Consider the following 17,723-nt stretch of genomic DNA (forward strand, 5'->3'; position numbering starts at 1 on the left):
TAATCCTATGTAATAACCATCATGTTCAACATGAACGAGGACTTTATGTGAATTACTTAGAGCTAAATTCTCCCATATTACAAATGCATCATTCTGGCACTCAGTGTATGTACATACCGTCTGTTAGCATCAGTGAGAACACAGGGAATAGAACAAGTACAGAATACTCCACAGACAATCCCGTTGCGGGATCCAAGAGAATTTCACCATTAATTTTTCTTAAAACATCAGAGATTAAGCGTTTCCTCTGAGGAGTATGTTGAATCCCAACCCACTCATTCTGTTTCTGCGTATGTGTGTGCGGCCATCGCTCATCATCAGCGTTGCTTGACACGGTTGTGAGTAAAAGTCTCCTGGTCTCGGCTCATCCTGTAGGTACTGTACTTCACAGCCTAATAGCAAAGTAACATTTCTGTACAGAGGCTCCCTCTTTGCAGGTGTAATTTGTGCTGCACATGAGGTTGCTCTGGTGCCTTCAACCATCTGATTGCATGCTCAGAGCAGCTTTGCACTGCAATGCATTTTGAAAGTGCAGACATGAAATGGTGAGCTGCAAATCGTGGCTGTGGAAAAGGGAAAGCTGAACCTTGAGCCAGCAAAAATTTACCCCAAACTGAGCTTTTTTTTTAATCAATGAAATCACAAAGTTTTGTTGGTTCTTTGCCTGAGAAGTGTAAATATTTCCCAATTCCCTGGGTGCATATTTAGTTTGCAGCACATTAGATATTTTCCAGCCTTAAATCACCCATGGCCTGTACAAACCTCTACAAGGTTTTCTTGTTGTTAACTGTGGCAGCTTACAAAGTAGGTAAAACTGATCTCTTGGCAGATCCCTGCACCCTCTCCCAAACTAAATCATTAAGCACTCCTGACATCAGCACACTCACACGTAACACAGAATCTTCTCTTTTGCCCCCAACGGACAGTTTATGGAACAATATTCCTTCTGCCCATAGCAAACCTCAGCACAGCAGAGTTCTTGGCACATGTGCCTTTAGATTTCTTTTTCTTTAGAATCCTTGAGATGATGTGATTTCCTTTTTTTTTTAACCTCTCTTCCTCCCTTTTTCTTTTTCTTCTTCTTCTTCTTTGTTAAAACATCAGACTCTTACACAGTTTCTCTGAGCATTAGAATAGTTAGTTGGATCAGTCCAGAAGCAAAACAAACTGTGGAATGGTGCACCTTCTGCTAAACTTTTCAACAGCTGGGATGCATTTCAGAGCAGAGCTGGCTTCACCTTTGACTCTCTGGCTTTCTGGAGGGGGTGTATCTTACACAACACACCATGCACAGCTGCTCCAGTGCCCATCCCAAGTGGTGGAGGTGATGGATTTTACAATTTCATTACGCTAATTATAAAATGGATAATTTTATGATGGGGGCAAGGGTGGAAACACATAATTAGACACTGGGAATACCCATTCATCTACTTCTCCCTCAGGGCTTGCACTAGTTACGGGAATGGGGTGAAAGGTTTCAGGCCTCTGCTTATGTGGGCTGGTTGGGACTGCTGATGTGGTACCATCTTGTTTCCTTAACCCTTATTTGTCTGGTTTGAGCAAGCAAGGGCTGTTTGGTATGCATCCCCTCCATACTTTCCCACTGGGGGTTCTTATTACTCCTCTCAGCCTGTGCTTGGCATCCATCAGCACTGAGTAAAGATTCCTGGGAGTAGAAGCTGAGGTGTGCGACAAAGACACAAGATCTGAAGCTTGGTGGCCCAAGCTGGCCAATCCGCATTGCCTTGCTGGAAGGGATTTCACCTGGAACCAGTGTTCCTTCTGATGTTTTCCAGTTGTGGGGAGAATAAATTTTGTTATGTGCACCAAGGCATGTTTGGAAGCAGACCACGATATGAACACCTGCTGCCAGCTGTGGTTGGCTGTGGGCACTCTGCTAATCAGCTGGGTGTCCTCTGAATCTCTCCAGAATGCCCATCTAAGCACTCAGCTTCCAGGGAACGCTGCTTATAACCCTGGATGGGTTGGTGGCCCTGAGATCAGAAGGTGATGCCACCCCACCCACAACTGCAGAAAATATAGTGCAGAATCCTTTCAAGCCAGACGAAAAAGAAATGTTGTTATCCAGCTGGGAGAGGGTGCAGGGGTAGCATGCTGGATGCTCCTGCTTTAGATGTTGAGTTGAGGCTAGTTTCCCCCGGGCCCTATTTCCTCTCCCGTTTGCAGAAGTGGCACTGAGAAAGGTGGTCAAAAAGCAGGTAGCAGTTTGGTGAACCTGCTTGGAGGAGCATTTGGCCCACATTTGGGTGAGAACACGAGTCCCTTAGAGCACAACTGGAGGAGAGGGCATCATGTCAGTGCCCCTACCCATCATGTCAGGCACTGTAAGTGAAGGCTAGGGGTCCCTAAGTCTCATCGTGGCTCTGGTTGGACAGAGCTGCAACTAAAGCAGGTGAGGCCTTTTCAGGTAGAGATCTGCTTGCCTTCAGCCCCCAGAATTTCTCATTGACTGACAGCTTTGTCCACAGTTGGAGGAGCTGGCAGGGAAAAGGCAGGGTACCATGGCCTGCCTAACTCCGGTGGCTGTGTCTCTCACTCCAACAGTGGTGCAGAGGCGAAGAGGCAGTGGATGTCAGGGTTGAGCCAGTGCTTTTTGTTCTGAAGCTGCAGCAGCATGTGCATTGGCTTAGTGCTGGGGTTCACTCACTAGAAGACCCAAATTCAAGTCAGCCGGGGAACCTGCTCTCTAGGCTTTAGATGTAGGTCAATCGGAGTTAGGCCCTGTGTGTGGAGCAGTGGCTGGGCCTGCAGCAGTCAGCACTCCAGGGGACACGAGGAGGGAGGGGACTCCAGAACAGCTTATGCTAAGTCTGCACCTTCTGAGGTGAAAGGCCAACACTTGGGGAGGTGATCCGTTTCCATTACGAGTTAGGCAAGATGGTTTGCAGAGCAAAGCTGAAGATAATCAGAGAGAAGCCAAGCCGGCCTCAGGTGACCACACATCTGGATAAGTAGAGTGGGGCATTCCTGATTTGTGCTAGCTATTTGTGGAAAGGATGCAGGGAGCAGTGTGTCATGACTCAAGAGTATTGATACAATACTGAGCGCCTGTAATGCTTTTGGGGGGCCTGGTGTAGCTGTGATGAAGAATTTCATTTCAGCACAGCGGAAGACTTAAAAACCTCCAGTGGAAATGCCCAGCTAATGAGCTGTCGCTGGCAGTGTTAGCTAGGCTGGCCAGCGCCTCACTCTCAGGGTGCAGTGTTTGGCGGTGCCCCGTGTGATGCTTGCATTTTAATGGGGTTGCTTTCTGCGAGGGGTGGTGTGGCGGGGCCAAAGGCAGTGGGCAGCACAGCATGCTTTCTCTGCATGGGAAGCGCAGTACGACACAATTCAGTTGGCATCTTGTCTTTTGATTCCAGTGCGTCCATGTTAAGGATGACGTTATCCTTCACTCTTGTTCCCATTTGTCCATCTTACTTCAAACCTCATCGGCTTCCAGTTGGTGGGTAAGTGCTGTTTGGAAAAGGGCATACCGCTGAGCTCTTCCTTATGCTGTGTGACTTATGAAATATTCAGCTCCCTGTCGTGTGGGCAACATTTAGGGAGACAGGTCTTCCAACAAGGTCACAACAGGGTTTCATTCTAGCAAGTAGATTATGCCAGTCACACATTGCCTCCAGTGTGACTGATGAACAGTCATTCTCCTATTCCCCAGAGGTTAGGTAGTCGGTGCCAGACTTGGCATAGCAATGTCTGGCACAGAATATTCATTTTACTGCCAGATTTGTCCCAGGTGCAAACAATGAGGCAGCTCTGTCTCCCCTAAAAACTGAATAGGGGTGGCTGGGTCTGGCTCCTACTTTCGTTATCCTGTGGAACCTTGACTCTTGATTCCATTTGCCAGGACAAAAACCCCTGGCATTCCAAGGACATGGAAAGCATATCATGGGCAGTGAGAGGGGCCCTCTCCATCCCCCATGGAGAGGCTAGTCCCCAGCTATGCTCCTTCTACCCACCCCATTCCTGGCCCCCCATGGCCAGAGCCACACGCCCACCACCCCACCCCCATAGCCAGAGGTGCCATAGGCCAGCTGGAGCCCCCTCTCTCCTAGACACACCAAACCACCCCTGTTGGTAAAGCTCTTGTTTCTTTTCTTTTGGAAGAAGAACCTGAGCTTTAGATTGTGCCATACAGGTTCTGGGGTGGCTGAGAGAGTAATAGGCTACGTCTACATGTGAAGCCAACATCGAAATAGGCTATTTCGATGAATAACGTCTACACGTCCTCCAGGGCTGGCAACGTCGACGTTCAACTTCGATGTTGCGCGGCACCACATCGAAATAGGCGCTGTGAGGGAACGTCTACATGCCAAAGTAGCACACATCGAAATAAGGGTGCCAGGCACAGCTGCAGGCAGGGTCACAGGGCGGACTCAACAGCAAGCCGCTCCCTTAAAGGGCCCCTCCCAGACACAGTTGCACTAAACAACACAAGATACACAGAGCCGACAACTGGTTGCAGACCCTGTGCCTGCAGCATGGATCCCCAGCTGCCGCAGCAGCAGCCAGAAGCCCTGGGCTAAGGGCTGCTGCCCACGGTGACCATAGAGCCCCGCAGGGGCTGGAGAGAGAGCATCTCTCAACCCCCCAGCTGATGGCCGCCATGGAGGACCCAGCAATTTCGATGTTGCGGGACGCAGATCGTCTACACGGTCCCTACTTCGATGTTGAACGTCAAAGTAGGGCGCTATTCCGATCCCCTCATGAGGTTAGCGACTTCGACGTCTCGCTGCCTAACGTCGAAGTTAACTTCGAAATAGCGCCCGACGCGTGTAGCCGCGACGGGCGCTATTTCAAAGTTAGTGCCGCTACTTCGAAGTAGCGTGCACGTGTAGACACAGCTATAATGTGTTACTGATCTTCACGGGTTCATCAGTAATCTCCATGACGGTTGTCCTGCCCTGGCTTTTTATATGCCCATGCCTACGAGGCATATACTGCAGGGCTTGCAGAGTTGATTGACTTCAGGGCATCTTTGGGCCTGTGGTGGGTCATGCAGTTTGTGGTGGAATTGGTCCATTGCAAGCTTTTCTCTTCTGCCACCTTATTCCTGAGATCTTGATTAGCAGTTTGTAGCAGAGTGGCTGGTTCCCATGCTCAGGATCCGTGGACGGAGAGATACAGAGAGAAATTGTGAGGAAGTAGAGGAAGTAGATCTATGGTGATTTATTGCCATCAAGAGCTTGCTAGATTTGGTCTGGGTCTGGCCCATGGCTGTGCGTCACTCACTCATAGTCATATCATTCGGGCTCCTCCAGGTAAATGAGATTGTAGCAGGATCAGTGAAGACATCAGGCAGAGAATTCTTGGGGGATGTTATAAGTGTTTTTGGTTTTATGTATTGCTGAAGTTTTAGTATTCTGAGACAAATCAGATCAGGAGGAATCTCTAGACCTGCCTAATGAAAAGTGGAGGTGACAAGGCCAGCTGGGTAAGGCATTGTGGGACTCCCTAGCAAGTCAGCCTGCAGTATCAAGCTTCCTTATCCTGCTAGAAGATAAGCATTTCCCTGCCAGCTTTTCACAGTGGTTGTGAGGCAAGTGATCAGATTCCTGGGCCTCTCACCAAAGGATGACAGCTCACATGGCTATGGGGTCAGGGCTGCTGTAGTTGCCATCTCCTTGAGTACTGTAGTTTGTAATATCCAGTCGCAGAGATGGTGGAGGTCACAATAGCTGAGCTCTTATATCTGCTCTTCTCTTTCAGGGTCAGTATATTGCGTTGTTTTTAAAGTCTGATGGGCATTTTAACTGAACGAGTTTTACGCAAAGGCAGGAAGCTGCAGTGTCAGTCTTGGCCTTTCTTGTCACTCATTTCTAGTTGATACAACCAAGTTTGCCCATGGAGCCTTTAGATATGCCAGTGCATTACTGGTATTCTGACATGACAGAAGGAGCACACTCTGGGACCAGATCCTAATCCCCTGCGTACTCTATCAGTACCAATATTCCCTCTCATTCCTTTGCAGGAAAATTGCTGGGTTCTAACCCCCAGGGATGTATTTTTTATGACAAGCAAGAGACACCTGGCCACAGTCGCCTTGATTCTGTGGTGAGTAATACTCCAGAAGAAGGCCTGCGCTTTGAACCAGGCTGGGATATACGCCAAGCATGGAAACAGGAACATCTATATGGGTAGTTAGGGAAGATGGGCATCACCCATCTGATAGTGGCTTGGATATTTTCCTGACAGGTTTATGGTAGTGGAGTATGAAGAAGAAACACCCATGATAGCCGTTCCCATTCCAAATAGTATTGGTCTAAGATGGGCGAGGGAGTTGCTAATAGCCCCAATGAGATTAGGTAACGCTCTGCAGGTTTGGACAGAGGCTGTTCATCTTGGTTTATAACTCTTGCTTGCGGAAGGGGTGGTACAAAAATTGCCCAGGCAGCATCTAATTGCTCAGATGCATGTGGGGTGACGGGGCAGCTTTTCTTCATGATCTTCCATACAAGGTGATGGCTCTGAATCCAGAACTCATCCAGAATAGCAAAATGGATCCCTTTAAATCCTGGTGATGTAACCTTCAAAATTCTGAGCTGACAAATAAGAAGTTAGCAAAATTGCAGCTTTACTTTTAACCACAGGTTGCCAGTCTGAGTCTTGCCCTTGCCATATGTCAGTATCAGTGCGTATGTGCACAGTGCTGGGTGGGATGGAGTGCTGTGGAAGTGCATCATTGTAACTGACATCATCACCATCACCAGCCTGGGCACTAAATCTGCAGGCTTCCCCTTACCTGTTTCGCCATGAGGGTCATGATATTTTAACCCATTTGTTAAAAAGTACTTATCCTGAGGCAAAAGAGCCTTTGAAGCTGTTACACATAAAGATCCCCCTCACTCCACCCACACACTTTATTTTTTAAATAATTCAGTATACACCTGAAAAAACCCTCAATAGTTGCTATTTATTGTTCTGCAGTCACTGAATCCCCTGCCCTTATTTCAAGCCTTGTTTTTGTTATTATTCATCCATAGTACTGGAAGAATAAATGTCGCTACAATGGGAATGGTCTTAGATAACCCTTTCTTAAACTCCAGTCTGAGTCCATGACAGTTTAACATGTTGCCTCAACTTTTCTGTCCTCTAGAATCCCCCTCAGCTATAAGTTACAGCTGAGGAAGACAGTAACAATGAAAGAGGATGAATTGTTCCTTAACATGGCTGGTTGTGAAGTTAGCAGCATCTAGTCCCTTCTTCCCACAATAAAACACACACACGGAGAAAACTAATTTTGGCTCCATAGATCATATGTGCAGCTGTTTAAAAATGGCTTTTGCTATAAAACACAAATCTGCATTTGGTATAACAGGAGTGCTTCATTCCCAACAGTAGAATAAAAAAGTTTTCTGAAAGAGAAAGGGCATTGTAAGGATGCACTTTGAGAGCTGAATTCTTTCCCAGCATCTTCCTTTTGACATGTTGCAAAAGGGAGAGGAGAAAAAAAACACATTAAAGAAGTGTTTTAGTGCATTTACCCAAGAAATATTACACACCGAATTGAAACACATTATCTACAAGGAGGTCCTGGAGGCAAGTGCAGAAAAAAAAAATCCATACAGCTCATGAGATTAAAAAGATACTGGAAAGACATAGGAAAAAATGCAACAATTAATGTGAGTTGTGCATATAATAGATGAAACAAAGCAGAGAGGCAAGAGTGTCTATGTGCGCATCTACTGGATAGGTAATGCTTTTATCTCAACGTGAAAATGGAAGCTTTATTAAAGTGCTTCCCATCAGGAGACATACTACTAGGAATATAGTATGAAGATTCTAACCAGCTAGAAGACTTTCCTAATTTGCTTCCCCAATCATTTTGCATATGGGTGAAATTTAAATGACTCGCAGTCAGACAGAGGAGAAGTTGAACAGAGGTGCAGATCTACCAGCTAAGGAAAAAGCCATATGTTCCTTATAGAGCACAAGACATTTTAACAGCCAATGAAAATTACTTCTTGATAGAAGGGAGCAGTTGTTCTGGGTATTTTTTTTTAAAACCCTCCTGAAATTACAGCTAGAACTTGACCTACTTGTCACATTAGGTTGTATGATAGTATATATTATTATCTGTCTGGCTTTAATAACCTAGTTGTAACTGTATTTTGGCTGTTGGAGGGTTTTATAATGAAATGAAGATGTGTACAAAAATTAGGGAACTTTTTAAAAAGTATCTAAAATGGCTCAGTATCTTTGCTTCCCAAAGTCGTATTTTTTCAGACGATTAAATATATGTACTCTTTAGCCCAGTTCTCCCAATTTACCTATAAAAATAAAAGTAAAATTCAGGAAATAACATAACATTTTATGCATATTCTTCCCCAGCTGCCTAATGTTTAAAGTGGTTACAACATTTTATAAGTATATGCTCATCTGTCCTCGATCTTCTGAGTCCAGAACATAAAAATAGCAATAGAAATATTTTTTTTCTGTACCACTTTCCAAAAAAAGCCATCCAGATGCACTGTGGGGTTTGAAGAAGATGGAGTAGGTAGAGGCATAAAGCCAGCAACTCTTTACATAGGATTTATAGTACAGGAACAATAGTATTTTGACCTTCTCCCCTCTATGGTCTTATCAAAATGAATACGAATTAGAACCTCTTCTTGGCAAATCTAAGACTTGTGACTTAAGGCCGATTTATCCCTGGATTCGTGCCAATGAACAAAGCAGGGCTTTAGGGATGGATTCTGGATTGTGACCAGTTGTGTTCTGCTCCTCTGGCGGCCCTACAGGAGGATTCACTTCTAAGTAATGAAAATCTCCAGTGGCACAACGTTCCCAAGACAGGGACTATTTTTTCGGGAACAAGGAAGTGGCCAGGATGCACTTGTACTCCAGCTGTGCACAGCTACTGGAAGAGCCCCTAGGGGCACTGGTCAAAAGTTCCTCTGATTTATGCTTGGAGCTGGATTTATACCCAAATGCCCCAATGATCGAAGGACCACGGAGGTGACTTAAAGCCACCTTTACCCTTCTATCCTACCACTGCACTGTGTTTGGCTAAAATGGATGAGCCTATAGACCAGGGCTCAGCAACCCCCGGCACAGGTGCCAGGAGTGGCATGCGAGCTGATTTTCATTAACATGCAAGGCTGGAGCACAGCATTGTCCCTCCTCCCCCATGCATCCAGGAGCTTGCTCAAAGCCAGTGTTTCTTAACCCGTGTGCTGGAGAACATGGTGTTCCATGAACAACTTGCAGGTGTGCCATGAGTGTTAGGAAAAATACACTGAAGGTGCATATTTTCTGTTAGTAAAACTAGATACAACATTACTACTTCATTGCTATCACACCTGACTAAATCACTTCATTTTGGTTTTGCTGTCAATGTTGCATTTTTATTTTTGTTTTGTTTTGTTTTGGTCTGACAACAATTTTTTCTTTGGAGAAAATTTTCATAGGTGTTCCCCATTAAAAATATTATTATTTGGAGTTCTGTGGTCTCAGAAAGCTTAAGAAACACTGTTCAGAGTCATGACGACTGTGGATTAACAAAAGACCAGCTAATGCTACCAGCCACCACCTAAAAGGCAAATCTTAATGAAGCTGCTGTAAGTAGGACTTTTAAAAAGCAGCACCACCACTGGGACCATGCCTAGGAGTTAATAGGTCAAGTTTGGACTCTCTGCCTTGGAAAGGTAGCTGACCCCCATTAAAGACTTTAGATTAAATACAGCACAAAAATACATAAGGTCTCTATACCTCAATTTTACTTCTGTGTTGGCAAATTGCCACGAAGGGTAAGATTTCGGGGAGAGACAGACATATAAGGGAAGTGACTTGTTTGTTTGGCTGTGGCTGAGCTGTGCAGAGTCTTGAAACTAAACTGCTATTTCATTTTTGTTCTTGAAATCTGTGGAGGTTTGCCTGTGTGTGAATAATGGATTTCTTGGTTCATTGGCAATATCCAAGAGTCAAAAAAATGTCAGTCAAACACTTTTTCATAGGATCAAAACCATTCATTTAAAAAAATAAAATTAAAGAATATTTTGACCGCTGTCCTTTTATACAACAAAGCAATTGGAAAATGTCGAAACACCACTTTCATTTTGTTTTAAATGAGCAATTTGGCAAGAGTGACAGAAATTCACGAAACACTTCAGGGTTGCCAAATCTGTAAGTCAATAGAAAAAAAAGGTTTTGTTTTTTTTTCTTTTTCTGAAAATTGTCACCCAGCTCTATCTCACACTTACGATGGATTACCCATTTTTCATTATACAAAATCAAACAAATCATCCTTCATGCACTTGTATTCTCACTCTAAACAGATGGCCTGCCATTCTGGAAAAACAAAGGACCTTCCATTAACAGCCAGGTATTAGATATCATTCAAATTCCCACAGCGCTGGTCTGTGACTCTGGACCAGAGTCTGTGTCAACTGGATTCAGTTTCAATACTTCTGCTGAACTCAATGAGAGCAAGTTTATTTTAAATGCATTGAAAGGGCTTAATTCTGCAGATGCTCACTCATCAGAGAAGGACCAATGATTTCAACAGAGCAGTTTATAAGCCTGAAAACCAATTTCTACAAGTCAGGTTTGCACCATCAAACATTTAGTATCAAATGAGAATATTTAACCTTTGGTAACTGTTCCTCTCACAAAAGATGGTATTATGAATAATAATTAGTGCACCCTCAGAACACCCCTGTAAAGGTAGGTAAGAAGATACATTTATGCCCATTTTACAGATGGGTAATCTAAACAAGTGCTATTAATGCTTCAAAGGTAGTCAATGTCAAAATCAATATTGGAAGTGCAGAAGGGCATAGTGTCTAGTGCACATGCTTGCCAGCTAGCGCTAACAATTAACTTCTTCCTGTTAAATGTGTTATTTTGTAAATCATTCTGGACTAAAGAAAATAAATGAGAATTTAGAGTAGGCTTTTTTAAAAAAAAAAATAATGTCTATGGCTGACTTTTCACCAAGCCCTTTGCAAATCAATGAGTTGCTGTAGATAACATAAGATTGTACAGGCAATAGCCCATTCAGGGCCTGATACTGCCATATGCCAAGTACTCTCAATTCCCACTTAGTGGGAGATGAAGGTACTGAGCACTTAACATAAGTGAGCCCTCAGACAAGGGAGGAATGATAAGGGTTGTCACACACTCATTTTCATGAACTGTCATTGAACCTTTAACTTCTACATGCGCAGCTGCCAGAAGAAACTTCCGATCAACATCTGAAATAATCTACAGGTATTTGCTGGTTTGTTCCATTTTCTTTATGTTTTACCATACACAGGGAGTTCTTGCATTTTTCTTGCACAACCAAATTAGCGGAAGCAGGTAATTAAGAAGCCCAGGAACCCCTAAAAGCCAGGAAAGTGTTGCTTTTCTACACAGTCCTGGTAACTTCACATTTCATTAGCAGGAGAGCAATCTCTTTTACCCAGGAACTTGAACGTTAATTAATAGAGACCATATTGCAATGCAAGTGGAAATTCAGGCACTAGGACTATGTTTCTATTTTACTTTAATTAAGTCACACAGCAACTATGTGGATACAAAATCAGAGAAAAGCTGAGGAGATGCCGCTCGCACATTTTTCAGACAGCAAGACATGGCAAGATTTCTACTACCCGGGACCAAAAATCTCTTCAAACCAGCTGTCCGTGAGATTTGAGTGTAACTCAGTGCATACCAAATTTCTAGCACCTTTCTCTCTGGATCCAAGTTGGAACCAAAAGTCTAGATAGTGAGGATTCTAGTATGGCAATTTGGACCTAAAGCTTGTCAATCGGTTGAGATAAAAGGCTTTGGTTTTGCCTCTTCTGTGTGCTAACTTTTTCAAAGGCTAGTATGCTGAAGTAAGTGTGTTTCAAAGCTCAGTGCTTAGTTCCAACAGAGGTCACTTTTGGGTAGATTGTCTTTAGTATTCAATGTCAATGTACACCCATACCACCTTGGGCTTCAGAGCTCACAGGTTAAGCTGTACTTGGATGCAACAAGTCCCAGACTGCTTGTTGTTAATGATTTAGTAGTGGATGTATTCCCTCTGAGTTAGTATTAACAATGGTCCAGCACAGCGTTGCAAACATGGCGCAGCTAACAGTATTGACTTTCCAGAGATGAAATATTAGGATCCTGACCACTTTGGATACTTGTGGTGTTTCCTCAGTGTCTGTCAGACTAAACAGTCAAGCTCTTGCACTTTTAGTTAGATTGAATACCCCCACAATGGAAATACATTTGTTTTATAATCCGTATCTGCAGTAGGGTATGTTGTGTGGGTAAAAGAGTGTATTAAGACTCAGAAGACTTGTATTCAGTTCCTGGCCTTGGTACAGATTTTCAGGCAAGTCTCTTAATCCCAGTGCCTTAGTTTCACATTTGTAAAATAGGGATAATGGTACTTCCTTTTCTCCCATTCGTTTTCTGTTTTGGATAGGTAGGATTGGGCTAGGGACTAGCTCTTATGATGTGTTTGTGTATTATCTACAAATGATACCACCCAAAGTTCTCAGTGGCCAGCACTGGATGGGTACTGCCCCAAAGAAGGCTGGGCTAGGTGCTGCTGTTCTGAGCATGCTAGGCTCATGGAGGGCTGGCAGAGAGATGCCAATTGGAGAGCAATAAGAAAACGGGCTGTAAGTGAGGGAAGAAGGTTACAGATTGCAGAGCGAGGAGCCAGGCCCAGCCAGCTCTGTGGGGAAGTAGCTGCTTCAACCAGGCGGGGGTAGGGAGGTTACCACTGGTTGAAAGAAGACAGTCAAGCAAAACCTGGAACATTTGGGAGGTATACAAGATGCCTAGATTTTTGTTGGAGCTTGACTAATAGAAACAATATTACTGCCTGTATGTGAACTCTTAACTTCTATGTATTTAATTCATGGCTTCTCATAAGTTCATTGGGGAATATCACTCTTGGGCTGATTGCTAAAATAGAGAGATTGAAAGAGATCAGTTGTTTCAAGAGAATCCAAGCTACAAAACTTGAACAAAGTACCTCTGAGGGTAGGATTAAATAAATGCAAATTAATTTACTATGGTTCCAAAGTCCTTCAGCTGATACACGCCCATTCTCATTTTCTCTGCATAATATTTAGTTAATATACTTGGATCTACATGTTCAACATTTTCAAACGTTTTTCTCAATTAGCACAAATTTTCTGCATCTTCTTTTCATAGTCCACTGTCAGTAGGTCAAACTATCAGAGAACAAATAGATATGTAGGCCACTTATAAATTCTTCTTGCCAAAGACTACAACCACTAGAGACTTGACTTCACATTTGCTTTCCTGCAGAATGTAACAAAATTAATCAAGTGCAATTTGTTGTTCCTCCATTGATTCACAAACGATGAGAAAGATCAGAAATGTTTAGCCCCAGTGAAAAAAGGAAGAGAGAATATTCTTAGTAATGTTTAAATGTAAGAAGATTAGAGGGTCAGAAATGTTTATTAACATCTTCTAACTGCAGGTAAAGATTTTGGCTACATCTACACCAGCATGGAATATTGACCTGCTCAGGGTCAATCTTCCAGGGTTCAATTGCGGGTCTAGTATGGATGTGCGAAATTGACCTTTCAGGGGTGGCAGTCAACCCCTGTACTCCTTGTGAGATGCAAAGAGTAAGGGAGGTCGATGGGAGAAATGCTCCCCTCAGCCTTCACCTGTATAGATAGACAAGTTAGCCGAGCACAGATACACCAATTGTGTAACTAAAATTGATGTAACAAGAATTGCGTATCTGTGGTTGACTTTCTTAGTCTACTGTAGACTTATCCTTAAAGAAAGAAGTAGATTGTTCATAAGTTAGAGTGTAATATTATTCCACCTGATATTGACAACCCCTCCCCCAAACAATGCTAAATTCCAGTCTCTTGTTCAAGTGTGAACCCTGGCAGATTTTGCCCATTACTATATTATAAAACTATAATACTCAAACTGTGCTAAGCACATGCATATTTATAGGGAAACGTGGTCTGGGCATTGAGCAGCTTGCAATACGACATGATTATGGACTATGTATCATTATTAAAAGTGAGTCCTTTCTCATATTCCTCATTAGACTAGAGCAACAGACTCTTACTGAATTAGTTTAGGCGTTCAACATAAGAATGTGGTATCTGAATTTCAATGGAACGCTTGTCAAAGTTGACAGCAGTCTGAGAGCTACTTGTTATAATCATAGATACTACAGTTTCTAACCTTCCTGTATCTCTCATTATTGTTGGCCTATTCATCTGTCGCTTGTGGGTGGGTGTTGGTCTCTATGGCAGTGAAGATCTGGAAAGCCACATAGAAAGAAAGAAGAAATAGGGAAATGAGGCCTGATGTTTCATTTGATGTGGTTTAGATCTTCACTGTTATGGATGATCACTTCTGATCCTAAACTATAATATCAAAACAAAAAGCAGTCAAGTAGCACTTTAAAGACTAGCAAAATTGTTTATTAGTTGAGCTTTCGTGGGACAGACCCACTTCTTCAGACAGACTGTTCTGTCTGGCTATGGTCTGAAGAAGTGGGTCTGTCCCACGAAAGCTCAACTAATAAACAATTTTGCTAGTCTTTAAAGTGCTACTTGCCTGCTTTTTGTTTTGATAGTGTATAGACTAGCACGACTTCCTCTCTGTAAATTATAATAAAGGGAGAGTTTGTTTGGTGATCAAAGGTGAATTTCTTCTTACTGCCCCCCCCATCAGTGATGTATCCTGTAATATCAAAACAAAAAGCAGTCAAGTAGCACTTTAAAGACTAGCAAAATGGTTTTGCTAGTCTTTAAAGTGCTACTTGACTGCTTTTTGTTTTGATAGTGTATAGACTAGCACAGCTTCCTCTTTGTTACTATTCAACATGCAAATATCCTGTAATAGGTAGTTTTGAAATCAGTGATATTAAGGACCAAAATTTATTCACTGCAGCTCTGGTTTCCATAAAAGAAGAAACCAGCCACTGCATTCTGTTTGCTAGGAACAGGTTTACAAGAACATGCTGTGTTGCCTTAACTTTGCTCCCACTAACAGTAGGTGCACACACAGCACTGATAACACAGAAGATTTAGACACATACGCTCCTAAACATTTTTGGAGGGGCAGTAAACAAGCACTTGGGAGTTAACCCCATGCGAGTCACAGAGTGCACAATCCTTCTGTGCTTCTGGCATTTTCATAGTCAGTGAAGGTTCGGTAGAATGCCCAGCAATCTGTTTTACCTCCTTGGGCGTCTTTTCATAAGAATATGGGAGCCAAATATTATTTTAAACTAAAAATGGACAAATTGAATGGAAGGCCAACAAGTGATAATCAGTATTCCAGGGGAAAATGAAACAAGCAACAACAACAAAAATCCCCAATAGTCCTGTCTCTTTCTCTGAATCATCTACAGCTTCTTCACAGACTACAATGTACATCTTTAGTTAGATGCAAGTTGAGTTATTCCCTGTATAAAATATTTATCCTTTTTGTGTTTATCAATAAGTAGTGCTTGCTAAAGTCAGGAAAATTCAATGCTTTGACACAGGCATGGGTGAATACAGTGGACAAACTCTCTAGTGTAGACCCAGCCAAGGAGTAAGAGAGGTTAATGTTAGGCTACTGTTACACTACCATGGCCCCGTTGGAGGGTCATGGTAATGAGGCAATTCAAAGCAAGCTAATGAGGCACTGACATGCCTATTCAGTGCCTCATGAGCATAATGGTGGCTATGCGAACAAGCTTCGATTTTCAGATTGATAGTGAAGATGGGGGCAGCTTTGAAATAAGTGCCCCACTTTGACATTCCCTTACTCCGTTCTAGTTCTGTGGGAGTAAGGGAATGCCGAAGTGGGGCACTTATTTCAAAGCTGCCCCCGTCTTCACTATCAATCTGAAAATCAAAGCTTGTTCGCATAACCACCATTATGCTCATGAGGCACTGAATAGGCATGTCAGTGCCTCATTAGCTTGCTTTGAATTGCCTCATTACCATGGCCCCTCCGATGAGACCATGGTAGTGTAGCAGTAGCCAGAGAAACACTCCTGTCACCCTTCCTTTTTGGAGATGGTCAAATAAGCCGATTTCCAATTAATTGATTCTAGCTACGCAATTGCCATACCTAGAATTGCATATCTGAAATTGACTTTCAGGTCTAGTGTAGACCTGCCCTCAGACTGTCAGAACCGCAGTCAGAACCCATAAATTCAAGTCCTGATTATAATCTGAGTGAAACCTATGGCAATATTTTCAACAGGCCAATAGATAACAAAATCTATTTTTAAATAATGTTCTAAAAGGGCTGTGCAACATGTTTTTGTCCAGTGTATTTACCCATGCCTGTGTCAAAGCATTGAATTTGCCTGTCTTCAGTAAACACTACTTATTGATAAACACAAAAAAGGATAAATATTTTATACAGGGAATAACTAAATTTGCATCTAACTGAAGATGTACATTGTAGTCTGTGAAGAAGCTGTAGATGATTCAGAGAAAGAGACAGGACTATTGGGGATTTTTGTTGTTGTTGCTTGTTTCATTTTCCCCTGGAATACTGATTATCGCTTGTTGGCCTTCCATTCAATTTGTCCATTTTTAGTTTGAAATAATATTTGGCTCCCATATTCTTATGAAAAGACGCCCAAGGAGGTAAAACAGATTGCTGGGCATTCTACCTAACCTTCACTGACTATGAAAATGCCAGAAGCACGGAAGAATTGTGCACTCTGTGACTCGCATGGGGTTAACTCCTAAGTGCTTGTTTACTGCCCCTCCAAAATGTTTAGGAGCTTATGTGTCTAAATCTTCTGTGTTATCAGTGCTGTGTGCACGCCTATTTTTGCAAGTTAATAATGTGTGGGGGGAGGGAATTGTTTTTCTTTGTCGTTTTGGACAAAAAGATTTATTAGCTTATTGTATGTTGAAAAATCTTGAGTATGGGGTGCTTTGTAATTTACTTCTGATATACCTTGGCTCACAGGTATAATTAAAACCCATTATAATCATCCAATGAACAAATCACAGAGCACTCCCAAGAGGAGCTGAACTGAGAGAGGCTCTATTTATGAAATCATATTTAACACAGTCTTATCTCTATACTGAAAAAACCATCTGTCTAACATACTGTAAACAAAAATATTAAGGTCTCCTGGCCTTTCTGTCACGGTGACTTATGGCCATGATCCGCAACATACACAATTAAGGTGACGCACAAAAACCTGCCTTAATTTCTATGGAAACCACTACAAAAACATTGTACATTTGCTCCTGGCTGATACTCACAGCTTGTGACTGAAAAAAAAAAAAAAAGAACCAAGAAGCAGGTGGGAAAAAGGGTCAACAATTCCAAGTCTCTTTTTAAAAATGCATCTAACCCAGACAGAAAAGGTGTGGGAACAGTTTATTTCTCCAGGATATTCTGTTGAAACAACAGAAAAATATCCATGTTGCCTGGAGTGTTAATAAGCCCGTATTTTCTTTAAAAAAGCCACTAACACCACAATAAACCTTAGTGAGTAATAAGCATATTTGCATAATCCAGTTTCCTCTATGCAATTACAGATAAGCAAGTCTTATGTCTGCAAGAGGAGATGTATTTATTTTATGCTACCAAGAGGATAAATATGGGAATACAGCGCTTCACAGTATAAGGGGCTAGAGCTGGAAAAAGGGTCAGTACAAATTAGAAGCCCAACTGAAAACTGAGTGTCATCTGATGCAAATCAACAATGTTCCACTGAAGTCTGCTTCAAGGGGTGGTTCTAGCCCTTA

The sequence above is a fragment of the Carettochelys insculpta genome, chromosome 7 (assembly GCF_033958435.1).
Source record: "Carettochelys insculpta isolate YL-2023 chromosome 7, ASM3395843v1, whole genome shotgun sequence".
NCBI classification, from domain to species: domain Eukaryota; kingdom Metazoa; phylum Chordata; order Testudines; family Carettochelyidae; genus Carettochelys; species Carettochelys insculpta.